The sequence below is a fragment of the Gallus gallus genome, chromosome 18 (assembly GCF_016699485.2).
Source record: "Gallus gallus isolate bGalGal1 chromosome 18, bGalGal1.mat.broiler.GRCg7b, whole genome shotgun sequence".
NCBI lineage: Eukaryota > Metazoa > Chordata > Aves > Galliformes > Phasianidae > Gallus > Gallus gallus.
Genome location: NC_052549.1, coordinates 10292622 through 10306423, shown reverse-complemented (window position 1 = coordinate 10306423; position 13802 = coordinate 10292622). Strand labels below are relative to the sequence as shown.

At 59.0% G+C, this 13802-nt stretch overlaps 1 protein-coding gene across 11 annotated transcripts in view; it reads right to left on the bottom strand.

Annotated features, from left to right (window-relative positions):
- The window catches only part of RBFOX3 (RNA binding fox-1 homolog 3), a 111672-nt gene that overhangs the window by 73309 nt on the left and 24561 nt on the right, over window positions 1–13802 (bottom strand). For 7 of the 11 annotated variants that reach the window (XM_040649855.2, XM_046902220.1, XM_046902222.1 and 4 more), the window contains exon 1: window positions 12010–12108. The exons of 2 other annotated variants lie outside the window; for them this stretch is intronic. The gene's annotated coding sequence lies outside the window, so the exon portion shown is untranslated. Of the gene's footprint in view, window positions 1–11203; window positions 11795–12009; window positions 12109–13802 lie in introns of those variants that run through there. 2 more of the 11 variants (XM_046902218.1, XM_040649858.2) reach the window with 2 other exon arrangements.

Below are 13802 nucleotides of genomic sequence, written 5' to 3'. Positions count from 1 at the left end.
GTTTTAACTCCAGCCCAAGCAGTTTCCCAGGTTGCTGGAGCTGCTTGCAGCCCCCTGAAGGATTACAAACGGTTTTTCACTTTTCCTTTTGATTGGGGAGAAGGAGAGCAATGTCGGCTCAATAGCAATTAGAGCAAACTGCAGCTTTGAAGCAGCCCGAGCTCACGTTACCACTGCCATGCGGGAAGGAGCTGATCAGACGTGGGGTCAGACACCCAGAAACAAAACTAACTTTAAGGGGGTGACAACGGCCCATGCATCCACACAGCACTGATGGGCAGGCGGAGCGGGGCCATGGGGCGGCCACAGCGTGCAGTGAGACCTTCATCCCCAGAGGAGGAGGAGGAGGAGGGTCCCGCAATCCCTGCCCTACTCAAAGGCAAAGGGCCTCTCCCTGTGCCCTCCGCCCTCCCTTTGCCCTTTTGTGCTCTGAATCTGCCTCCCCAGCCCCAAATCGAGCAGGATGCAGGTTCGGTTGGCTTGGATGCTACAGATTAGATTGCATCTGTCTGGGTATAAATAATTTACTGCTTGATGGTCAGAGTGAATTTAATTAGTTCTTGTTCTCCTGATAGAATCAGCCCACCGCTGCTAAAGCATTTCACTCCGAATTAGCCTGAAAAGGACTAACAAGGCAGTGCTAATTTTACACACACAACATCCCCCGCAGTCTCTGAAAATACAGCTCCGCGGAGCAGCGCGCTGCAGTCCCTGCCTGGGGCTGGGGGGGGACAAACCCCCTGCGAGAAGGGCTGGGGGCACCCGGGCAGGGACAGCACCACGACACCGACCGCAGCTCTCCTCCCACCGCCCAAAATTCCATGCCCTTGGCAGGACCCCGAGCCCCGGGGCGCAGCCATGCAGTCCCCCCCATCCCCAGCCAGGGGTCAGGCCCTGCTGTCGGGGACGTGGGGGGGCAGCAGCAGCCTCACAGCAAAGCGAGCACACAGCTGAGAGCTGTCAGTGACCTGGAAGGAGAGCACGGAGGGGGAGCGCTCCCTTTGCTCCACATCAGACCCCACGTTCTCCTCTAAGGACGGTGTCTCATTGACTGCAATGCATTGCTGCTCCTGCCTCCCTCCTCTGACCTACCCTGTCTCCACCGCGATTTATGCTCCACATTAGCAGTCTAGCGAAGCCTCTTCCCACGCCGCCGGTGAGAGGTGGCACTGCGGGTGTCTGTGCTGCACTGAGCGGTGCCCAGCAGGTGCCCCCCGACCCCCACCAAACAAAGGGCAGTGAAGGATCGCTTCATACTGGCCACAGGCACACAGATACTGCTGTGAGCAGGGTGAGAGCAGGGCTTGCTGATGTCCTGGGCACCTCTGCCCTGCAACGGAGCAGTGACCCCAGCCCTGGGCACTGCCCCTGACCTGGGAACCTTCTGCCCAAAGCTGAAATTCAGCCCCATTCCCGCCAAGGGAGCCACCAGGCTCCTTTTCTTTACTCAGCCCCCATCTCCAGGCTCTGGCTCTCAGCCTGCAATCCAACGCGCAGCATCTCCCTCAATGCATCATCACCCCAGAAAGGCAGACCGGCAAACAGCCATCAGCAGCCGTCAGGGCCCGCAGCAAACCCACGGCCCTCCAGGAGCCCATAGGAGCTTGCTGCCCTGCCAGGCGCTGCAGGAGAGACACGGCAGCACGGGACAGGCAGCATCCACCCACCCCGAGCTCATCCTCTGGGGCAGCTCTGTCCCTGCCTCCAGCAAGGCAGTCACTTTACGTGGAAGGCCTGAAAGACCTCAGCCCCAACAGGGCTGTCGCTACCTCACGTGGGTGCCGGCAGCACCTGGCCCTGGAGATACCCCTGGAAGCCACGTCTGAGCCCAGCAGCCAAGGAGCGAGCGGGGAAATGCATTGCTGGGAGCACTGCCAGGCAGAGAGGAGAGCAGCGGCTGCCACAGTCATGTGAAATGGAGGCTGAGAGGTGAAGGAGAGGCTGAAAGAGTTCAGGCTGGAACCTTCAGAGCATCCCTCAGTGCTCAACGCAGAGCCAACCACCGAACCCCAGCTGCTCCCCCAGACCCCCCATGCTGGGGACCCCCAGCCCCAGAGATGCACAGGAGCTCAGCAGCCCCAATGGCAGCTGATACCTCCACAACCACCGCTTGTGCATGCAGCAACCCGGTGCCCGGTGCCACCACCAACAAAACCAGCAACACCAGCCCTGCATTCCCACCTCCTCCCCACCCTGCAGCAGGCAGTCCCTGCTGTCTGCTCGCCTGTTGTTGCCCTCACTCCCATCTCCACATAAGCTATGCTGACACCTCCTCTTCGTTGCAGTGCCCGGCCCTTCCTCGGAGGCCATGCATCTCAAGCAGGACAGCACCATAAATATTGCATAGGAGGTGGTTCTAATCTAGTTATGGGTTCTGCCTCTCACGCTCTTCCATCAGGGAGCCTTGGATTGAAATTGAAGTGTATTAGTATAATTTTATCAGGTTTTATTAAGCCTGGGGTCTTACGTTTTTTGATATATAGTTTTAATTAAGTTTTAAGTCAAAGAATGCGGCCGCTCATATTTTATCTTGCCATGTCACATCAGAGGGAGGCAGTTAATCAGCGGGTACAAAAACTTCCCATCGCCCGTGAGGAGCACTCCTGAACCCTGCCTGCAGGAGCCCAGCCCTCCCCAGCGGGGAAGCAGCGGGCAGCAGCACCAGCAGCATCCCACACAGCCCAGCATGGGCACGGCCGGGGTCACCGGGGAGGCGCTGCAGACGTGTGGCTCTGCACGGAGGTGCCGAACAATTGGTCACTGCGCGTGCAGAAACGGACTCAATTAAAAACCACGAAGAAAGAAAATAGCTCTCCCGTCTCCCACGCCAAGGTTTCCTCTCCGTAAGGGAGGGGGAAAGCTCCACACGTAACGTGAACAACGATGGGATCTGCGCCCTGCCAGCAGCAGCCGCTGCCCGGGCCGCCTCCCCAGGCCCTCCCCGAGGGGCGCAGATGACACCAGACCCATCGGCACAGGAGGGGGGCACCAACGCCACCGCACCACACACAGCCCCAGGCACCCACCCCGCCTGCCACGCGTGTTCCCACAGCTCCCACCCGCAGCAGCACAGCCCCCACTGCTCCCACCAGCAGTTCCCGTCTATTTTAGGCTGCTCTGAGAGCTCCAGTTTCTATATGAGGAGAGAAACACAACGAGTGCGGCTGCTCGGCTGCTCCCGTCGCTCGCTGGCCTTCACACCACTCCCTCCCCAGCCATGCGGCCCACGGCCCCAATCTCCCCCTGCCCTCCGGTCCCTTCTGCTGCCCTGCAGCCCCTCCCAGCCCCCGGGGTCAGCACTAGCCCCCTATCCCCCCCCAACCCATCGTGGTACAGAAGGAATGACACGGCTCCAGAAGCCCCAACCGTGGGTGTCTCGCGGTGCCCACGTGGGATGGCCAAAACCCACAGCGCTGCTGCAATGCCATGGGAGCAGCAGCAACATCTTTGCAAAGAGGAGGGAAGGGAATCCCAAGAAAGAATGATTCTGTTCATCCGTTGCAAGATCGATAGACTTGGTGGGGAGGAGGGGGAGGGGGACAGCATTTTGCTTTTCACTCTTTCTCATTCGAAGAGAAATAAAGACTTGGGGTCGGATTTGAACATCGCCCAGAAGAAAAGAATTTTCTTCCTCCTCCATCCCCGTTCTCCCATTAGAATGGGACTGGGGGCAAGAAGACGGCTTCATGCCAAGCAGCCCCACAGCACACAACACCTACGAGCACGGTTCCACAGCCCCACACCGGGGACCCCACAGCCACCCACAGCACAGCGGGGACACACTGTGCCCAGAGCACAAATACGGAACCCACGGCACAGCACGGCTGGGATGCTCTCCAACCCGCGCACGCTGCAAGGCAGAAGGTGCACACAGAGCCACATCCAGACCGCAAAAGGACTCCCCGAGAGCCCGGGGCGTGCGTGGACTTCAAGGCACACTGCAGCCCTTTGCAGCCCCAGCTCCATCCCCTGGGGGCTGCGCTGCCCGGTGCCCTCACATCACCGCCATCTCCGCTCCCTGCGGTGCCGGGGGGGCACAGACACCTCGGTGGGGACGTTTCAGATGGGCAGTGAGAGGACGGGGGGAACGAGAGCGTTGTGTGCCATCTCGATGCGTGTATTTATATCCTTCCCGACGCAGCATCCCTTTGTAACGGCGCGGAGCACGCATCGGCAGGGCTGTCAGCTCGGCGGCATGTTACAAGTGTTTGATATGGAGATTTTGGCAGTGGGAATGGATGTACCTCACTGAGAGGTTTATGTAAAATGACAGCTTCTGGAAAACGAAGCACTTAGATTAAGGAGGGAAAAAAAATAAAATAGAAGTACAAACAAAAGGGAGTGGGGGGGGTTCCAGGCGGTGGGGCCGGAGCGGCCGCCTCTCCCCACTGCAGCCCCCAGCCCCGCCGCCCCACTTCCCTCTGCTGCTCTCCATTTGCTGTTTACTGGGCTCAGCCTTTCATTGCTGCCTGCGCGTGGGCATGCGTGGGTGGAGGGAGGTGGATGCCATGCAGAATGCTGCTCTCAGGGCCCACCAGCTCTGCCCATTGCAGGGGGGGGTTCAGGAACCAGGGTGGCTGTGGTCTCACCCTTTGCCTTTGTGCCCTCCCGGGCTGTCCCCGGCCCAGGGGAGGGATGCACGCCTGTAGCAGGACCTGCTCGCACCCAGCTATCATGATCCATAAAGGAGCTGACTTATTTCTTACCTCTCTGCAATGAAGGATGGTGATTACCCTCCATCCCAGTCCACAAAGCTTAATCCAAATTGATAGCCTCCCAGAGATTGCTTCTCCTGCCTATTGCCCAATGTAATACCCAGCCCTCCCCTGCCCACCTCTGCTGAGGAGCAAAACGTCAGAGTAACTCATGCCAGCTCTGAAGGAAAGGCCATTTATCCTGAAGTGAAGGGCTCCCATACCAGACATCAGATTCACCGCATGCCGGGGACGGTGGCAGCAGCCCGGACCGTGCCATCCTGCAGGGTGAGGGTCTGCCCGGCCCCAGGAGCAGCACCACCCCCCTCACACCTCTGTGGGGCGGGACGTGCCCCACAGGGCACCGCTGTGACCACGCTGCCCCACAGGCACTGTGCTCAGCCCCTGCCCTGCTCTGCTCCCCACGCAGCGTTGGGCTGTGTGCGTGCAGGTCTGCCGAGCTATAAATATCCAGGGGCAGGGATGACAGCGAAGGCTACAGCTCAACTGCGCGCCATATATTATGGGAGCACAGCACAGGCACTGAACTTAACTGCTGTGCATTTCCCCCCCAGTGCTTTAATGAAAAAGCTTTCCCATGTCCTACTCGTTGACAAGATCCACTGGCAAACATGCAATCGCCCCTCCAGCACATCCACCTCGGCTGTCCCCAGCACTGCTGGGACGCAGCGCAGCGAGAAGAGGCAGCTGCATCCCAGCAGCGCCACACACAGCCCCTCAGCTCCATCCCCAGCCCCAAACTTGCAGCATCCTCCCCATCGATAGCATCCCTGCTGACCTCAGGCACCCCCTCAGCTGCTGACCCGGCACTCCTGCACCCTAACCCTACACGCCTGCACAGCACAGGCAGCAGAGCGTGGGCCCCCGTGGCCTCAGCCCTGGGCAGGAGAGCTGATGAACATTCATAAATCAACATTCCCTTTTGCTTGCTTAAGATATCCTCATTTATCCCGCACCACAGGTGTGCGCGGCACTCAGAGCCAGAGAAGCAGCCACGCTCCCTGCCAGGAGAGCTTACTTTCTAATTAGACAGATAACAGCAAATCATGACAACAGACCACCGTGGGGAATGGAAGGGACTGCTGCTCTGCGGACAGCGGGAGGTTCGGGGCCGTTCTGACACATACACCGCTTGTTTCACATTCATTTCCCACACCTGATAATGGGAACGCAGCAGCAGCCCACACTACAGCCAGAGCCTGAGGGGAGAACATTAGCAGGAGGAGGAGAAGGGAGAGGAGCTGCTGCGGGGTAGGGGGGTCCCGGCCTCGGTTCCCTCCGTCCTCTCCAGTGTTCCTTGGAACCAAACTTCCCCGTGCATGGCAGGCTGCAGCGCGTGTGTTTGCATGTGTTTTCAGCCCAGTCTTTAAATGAGGTCTTTGCGGAGAATTTACAATTCCCCCATGGCCTCAATCTTGCAAAGATTGCTTTTTTAACGCTGTTGGGCTTTAATTCTAATAAGCCTCCTCTTTATTACGGAACCAGGTCACATTGCCTTGACACTGCAAGAAAATCTTTCATCAGGAGGGAAAACAGAGAAGAGGGAAAAGAAAGGAAGGAAGGAAGGAAGAAAGGGGGGAGGACGAGGAAGACGGGTGAGACAAACAAGCAGAGCTGTTCCCCTCACCTGGGGGACACGGAGGACCCGCAGAGCTCCATAGGGAGCGCAGCCCCCCGGCACCGCCTGCACAGCCCAACCCCCAGCAGCGCCCCCAGTGCGGCTTCACCTCCCACACATCTCCCACCTTCAGCTGCTGAGAAGCGCTGGGGGAGCAGGAGGGGCAGCACGGCGGAACTCTGACGGACGCAACGAGGACAGGGTTCAGACGTGCACACACACAGCGCGGCTCCGCATCACCTGCCCATGGAGCAGCACAGCCCCCGCCTGCCAAAACCACAGCCCTCCCCAGTGCTGGAACAGCTGCGCGGGGATCTTCCCTCCTGGGGGCTGAGAACCCTCCAGCATCGCATCCCGCAGCCATACGGGGGCATTGCCTGCATCTCCAGCTCCTCAACTTGTTGGCTGTGCCAAGCTCAACGAAACATCTCTGTTATGGCCATCACCGTGGAAACAGACCAACCCCACACCCCACAGCCGCACACACAGGGATGGGGCAGGGCTCTGTGGGGCACGTGGAGCCCATGTTCCCAGACAGCGAAGCCCTGACAGCCCCAGGATGGAATGAGCAGGGATGCCCTGGCACCAGCTCCGTCCTGTGTCACTTTTCAGCATCACTTCCCCAACTGTGGCTGCACCATGGACCCAGAGGCAATGGCACCCATTGATGGAGCACCAGTGGGGCTCAGGGCAGAGCAAGGACTCAGCCCCCCCACCAGACCTTGCCCCACGTCTCCCCTCACCAGACACCGGCCCTATTGACACCACTACTGCAGCTGCCCCCACCACATCTTTGCTCCACCCTTCCAAAGGCAGCAACGCAGCTCTGCACAAACACCTCCTTCCCGTGCCACGGACCCCATATCCACCCGCTCTATTTGTGCTGCTGGCTGGCTGGGAAGAGCAGCGCTTTGCTAAGCCAACGGGGGAGCCGGGGAGCCCCTTCCAGGCTCTGCTGCATCCCACACGGCAGCACAACGGGATCGCAGCTGGGGGAGGCCGGGGCTGCTCCAAATGTGGATGTTTTAATTCTTAATGCCAGCAGCTGCACTTAAGGCGCGAGCGGCATGGAAGCCATGCACAGGGGTAACCATGGCAACTTCACGGAAGTTAAATAAAAACTTCTTTAAAAAAAGATAACGAGGTCCCTGAATCATGCTTTATCAGCTATGTTGCTATAAAGATCGAGATACAGCCAGCTCAGGATTCCTAATTACTTCTGCAATATACTGGAGATAGCTTTATTTAAAAAAAAAAAAAAAAAGCAACAAAACCTGGCTCTGCGTCGCATCACTTCAGCCCTTTTCCACACAGAGCACAGATCCTCACCCGAATCTGCACACGAGCACCAACCCATGCAGCACCTGCCCACCCACCCCCCCCAGAGCACCCCATGCACCGGAGCTGCAGCGCTGCACTGACACACCGATGGTTACCCAGGCTGTGCAGAGCCCACACGCATGCATGAGAGCTTCAGCCCCAGCAGGAGGTGTGACTCGGCCTTGCGGTCACCTTGCACGGCCCCGAGACCCATACGTTGCGCTGGGAGGTTGCACTGAAACGCGCTCTTTTTCCATCAGCCAAAACAACAGCAGCGAAATGCACTGCTGCCATCCGTCAGAGCAACGGCGGTGCTGGCAGACGTGGGACCCAGCAGCACCCAGTGCTCCCCAAACCCAGCTCAGCCCCCAGACAAGGGGCACAGGGACACCCCAGACACACAGCCCCATGGCCAGGCAGGGTACGGGTGCCCTGCAGATGAAGCCAGCAGTCCCCCCTACGCCCCCCCAACGCATAAAGTGATGGATTTATTGTGACTGCTGCTGCCTCTCGCAGGCACAGCACTCTCCCGGCCATGCAGCACTTTTAATTGTCCATCAGCAGAGCAGGAAAGGACCATAAATCCCACCGCCATCCCTGCCGTGGGCTGGGGGACGGAGCAGCCCCACATCCCCTTCCTCCCACTGCACACACACCGGCACTGCGCTCCACCAAAGGACCGCCGTGCTGCTGGCAGAGGGACGTGCTGCATGCAGATTGAAGCAGCGACTTAAATTCTTCATTTCCACAGCTTATGTTGAGGCGAAGTGAATGATATTCATTATTTACTGTTGGGTTGGCTGTTGGGTTGGCTTTTTTTTCCCCCCCCAACTCGTTTCATTTAAGGCGGTTCTGAGCAGAAATTAGAATTCAATTAAAACGTGGTGGGGGGAAAAAAAAAGTCAGCATTTTGAAGCAGATTATTAAGTAAAGCTCCATTAAACACGTTGGGAGCAGAAATATCGAGGAACAAGTGCTATATTTAAAAGGAGATTTATTCAGCAAAGAAAGCATCATCTGCGGTTCAGGAATTTGAGAGCACAGTATCGAGGTCACCATTTCAGAAGCAGATCTCAGCTTCTCACATCTCTGCCTCACCCACGGCCTGATTAAGAGTTTGGAAGTCTGGAAAACTCCTTTTCTCCGGCTCCCTGCTTTCCAATTAATTGTTTATCGATCTGACAGGAGGAAAGTCTCCCCTCTCTGGCTGCACGGGAGGTGAACCCGTTGTCAAAAGTTGTTTTATCGCTTCCATAAATTCTGGTTGTAATGACTTCCTCTGGTTCAATACTTCGAGTTGCTCTAAACAGCAGCAATGCACACGACCCGCTCGAGCATTCCTTGTATTACCTTAATGGGAAGGAGCCGTAACGGGGCTGGGAATGGGGACAGAACTGAGGACATGGGAGGATCAGGGTGGCCTCGAAGGGGCACGTGGGGCTGTTGGTGAGCAATGGAAGCTCTACAGCACTGCCCAAACAGGAGAGCAAGAGGCACAGCACAGCAAGCACAACACAGGGCATCGCCCAGCCTCAATCCCTGCAACACACATTGCCCCCATTCCTCACCCGGGTTCTCCTTTGTGCCATAACGACTCCACCCTCCTGCAGCCAAATGGGCTCCTGCACTCACACCAGCCCCAGCCCTCAGCCTTTGCAAGGAGCCTGGGGATGCTCACGCAGCAGTGCAAGGAGCAGCAGCAGTTTTGGGCTGTGCATCCCTCAGTGAGGCTGAGCCCACAGCCTCAGGCCCATCCCCAGCTGCCCTTCCTCTGCCATGGTTGTTTCTTCACGGAGCAAATCGTTTGCATGCAGTGATTATTCAGCGCACTCTCACCCCATAATACCATAAATTAAAAGTGCTCACGTAAATGAGGGAACTTCCCTCACGCCTCGTGTTATCTCAGTAACCTTCAGAGGCATTTATCCACCGCCATCCGATCCATCAGAAGAATTGTGACAATAAACTCACGCACTTTAAAACCTTCACTTATACACCAAACAAGCAAACGCGACCCGTGCTGGATGAGCTGCTGGATGCAGCTCTCAATGGGGACACCCAATCCCTGCAATCCCATCCATCCGGGGACACCCAGAGCACCTCGAGGCATCGCAGCAAAGCAAAACTGCACCCAGGATGGAGAGCAGCCGCTGCTGTGTGGAGGAGGCGGTGCAGCATTGCAATCAGCAGCGGCACAGAGGCAGCTCCGAGCACAGCGCTGTGCGGCTGCACGGCACCCCAGCACCTGGGATGTGCACGCAGCCATGAAGGATGACATGCTGTGGTGGTGGGAGATGGGGGACTACATGCCAGTGGGAGAAGCTCTTTGTTCGGGAAGAAATCCACACCTCAAGAAAAGGCGCTGCCGAAGCAGGGAACACACTGAGTTCGTAGGAGGGTTTGGGAGAGCAAATGTGGGGGAAGCAGTTCTCCTCCTCCAGGCTGGAAACATCACCTAAACCCTCCCAGGCTGCCCGGGTCCCTCTCCCATTTGGAAAAGCAGCAAAAGGACAGAACGGCACTGCAGCAGCCACCAGAAGGTTTGCACGCTTGGAAACGCGCTCCAGAACCACCTTTCCAGCTCAATGCCCAACACCTGCAACCCAAGAGACAACCCTCATGCCGTGCCCCAAAAGCGCTCGCCATAACCCCAGCAGGAGTTTACCCAACGCTGCAGCAAAGCATTTGTGCATGCCCTTGTGCCAAAGCTCCCCGTGGCGCTGAGCAATCCCACCCATCGCTTCAAAGGAGGAAAACGAACAAATAAACGCACAAAATCAGATGTCTTTTTCTCCACAAGAACAAACAGAGGCTCTGCACGGCTCCCCAGAGCCAAGAACAAGTTCCCAGCGACCGGCCAGCTCCGAGCAGCCCTGCCAGCCCAGCCGCTGCATTCAGCCTTCTGCAGAAATTACAAACTCTGAGCATTTGCTCCATCTATTATACAGAGGGGAAAAAAAAAAAAAAAGCAGCCTTCGTTTCTCGCTTTGTGAGGCTTTGTGAGGTTTGATCACGCCTCAGCCATTTTAGCCCGAAGCCTGGAAGCTCTTTGGGGAACAGACCGTCTTAATCTGCATTTGCACAGCACCCAACAGAACGAGGCCTCCAGACTGACTGCAGCCTTTGGGCACGCAAATAAAGCAGCAGCAGCAGCAGCAGCACGCACTGTCGGAAGGCTGCGATAAAACACAGCCCTCTGGACATCCAGGAGAGCAGCGGGCAGAGAGATGGCGCGGGGCATCCCCGGCCTCCAGGGCACAGCCATACACCATGCCCCACCGCAAGCACCGCACGTGGCACCACGCACAGTGGGGAACACCCCCGCTCGGGGCCAGGCTTCTGTGGAGGCAGCAAGCGAGCTCCAACCCTTCCCAAAAGGCAGCTGAAAATAGCCGCTGTGTTAATGTCATGCTCACTGGAGTGAGAAGCCAAGAAATCCCTGCTGCCACGCTCCCCACTGCAGCCTCTCCAACCCCACGGCAGCTATGGGGACGGGGCCATACCCCCAAGTCCCACCCGGTGCCCCCAGCCCTACGCTACACTTGTTTACCTGGAGCATCCGCGTTGAAGCGTTCGGACGCAGCACCGCACACTGCTGCAGGCGCACACACCGACACAGCATCACTGACATACAGAGGGCTGAACGACGGCGCTGGGTATTTACCCACGCAGCACCAACGAACCAGGTGACTCCAGAAGGCCCTCGTTCCCTCTGCACACAGACAGCCCCGAGCACAGCACCTCAGCACGGGGAAAGCCGCACGCCCTGCGCACCCCTTCCCCACAGCAACGCTGCCCGCAGAGCCCACAGCCCCACTCCTCCTCCGCCCCATCAATCCCAGTGCCACCTCGCCTGACTTTTCATTACAATTCAGCTTCACCTGGAGGGTGTGATGTTAATTAGCCCAATATTCCCGCTCACAACGGTCCCTAATTAAGATATCCATTAAGAACCTATAGCGTAAACTTAATGAGAAGTTGTGCCAGGATTCTTTTGCAGGCAAATAAAACGCTGCAGACGCTAACTCGGAGAGACACCCTTAGGAATAGCCGGATTTCATTAAGAGACGCACCTGAGCCGGGGAAATCGGACTGCCCGGAGAGCACGGCCGCATCGCGCAGGGGAGAAACTTCCTACTGCAAAGCACCGGGCGCTGCGCTGCGTGATGCCGCGCCGCCTCCCAGCGAGCCGAGCCGAGCAGAGCCGCTGCGCTCCCACCGACCCCACGCCCTCCCGCCGCCGGCGGGGGCAGCCCCCCAGGGTCACCCCCACGGAATCTCCCTGCAGCCTCCCCTCTCCCGCTCGCTCTCCCCGGTACGGCCCGACCGCCGCCCCCTCGGCTCCCGGTGACTCACGCGCTCAGAGGTCCCCGCGGCGGCGGCGGCGGAGGCTCAGGGCAGCCGCGGGTCCCCGCCCGCCGAGCGGCATCTCCCAGCAGCGGGCGGCCCGGCGGCAGCAGGCGGCGCGGTACCGACTGGGCTCGCCTCGCACGCGGCTGCGCCCGCGCCGCCGCCGCCCCCGGAGCCGCCGAGCGAAAGAGAACGGAGCGCGCCCGCCCCCGGAGCCGCGGGGATGGGGAGGGGGTGGGGGGAGGGAGCACGTGCGGCCGCACCGCCCCCGCCCCGGCGCCCCCGGCCCCCGCCTCCTCTCCCCGCCCTCGGCCGCGCTGCTCCGCCGCGACGGGTTCGGCACCGAGCGAGGGCAGAGACCGCGGGGTTCCCACCGCGGGGACGGGATAGCCCCCGCTCCCACCCCGCGGTGCGCCCCCACCAAAGCAGCGCGGCACGCCCAGCGCGCCCTCCCACCGCAGTTTCCCACCCCCGGCCTCACGCGGTCCCAGCCGTCGAGGCGCGCTCCCACCTCGGCAGCGTGCTCGTGGCGAGCCCAGCACGCTCACACCTCTGCCCTGCAAGAAGAGCCGGCTTTTTCCCCGTTTCTGCCCTGAAAATGAACGCGTTACAGCACCGTCAAGCGGGGAGGTTATTTCCGCAGCGAGGCATTGCCCGCTTGCAGAGAGCAGTAGGCGCTCAGCTGTCCCAAGGGCTTTATCTCTGCGTTACGGCGCGCTCAGCAGCACAGCCCGGCGAGGAGCGGCCGCACGCATTTCTCACCCACCCAGGAGAAGGGGCTGTGGGCAGCGATCTCGGCGTGCCCGCGGCGGTGGGATGCGGGAATCCTTCCTCAGTTCGTCCCACCTTACACGGGAGCAGACCTCGGGCTCCCCCAGCTGCTGCTTGCCTTCCCCTTGGAAGCCGGGTGCGCATCTGCACCACAGGATTTTACAAACCACAGCCTGCAGGAGGTCCCACAGAGCTGCCCCTTCTGCTATGGCTCACCGGCGGGATGCACGATCTCAATGCGGCTCAGCACCCCCTACAAGACGTTTTGCATCTATAAGATGTGTTTGCATTCTGCTGCATCCCCCCACGTGGCACCCTCACACCACCACCGCTCCCCTCCTTCCCCTCCCGACACGTTTTCTCCTTCTTCCAAAGGCTCTGAGGAGCAGAGAATATCATCGGGGTTACTCAGAGCAGCAGTGTGAACGCAGACTACAAAACGCACCCATCCATCTCACCACCACCCTGCATGACACACACACGGCTGTGCGCAGCACCCCGTGGCCCTCATTCCCAGCCCCGCCAGGACACTCCTTGCTCTGCCCCGCTGTGCTGCTTCCTCACGGTTCGTTGAGGCTGAAGATGCTTTAGGGAGCACGTTTAGAGAATGCAGAACTGGGAACGCAGGAGAGAGACGCTCTGCAAAATCTCACTGCACAGCAGAGCCCTGAGCTGCTCCCAGAGCTGGGCCCGCTCAGCACAGCCCCATGCAGTGCAGGAGCCGGCGGTGCTGCGGGATTGCTAAGCAACCCCACGCTGTGCAGGGCTGCACACAGCCACCCCCAGCCCCACAGAACAGCCCACCTCACTGCTTCCAGGGCGAGGAGGAGGAGGAGTGGGAAAGGACGGCAGCGCGGAGGGATGCTGAGGTAGGAGAGGCAGTTTGGAAAACACAAGTCAATAGAACCCTGCCTCTTGGCAAGGCTGTGATGTGAACCAGAAGGAACACGTATTAATCTGGAAAAAAATATTTGTTTTTCTTAGCTTATTTCACAGCCTATTTGCCATTTAGAGCCTGCGCTTGGAGG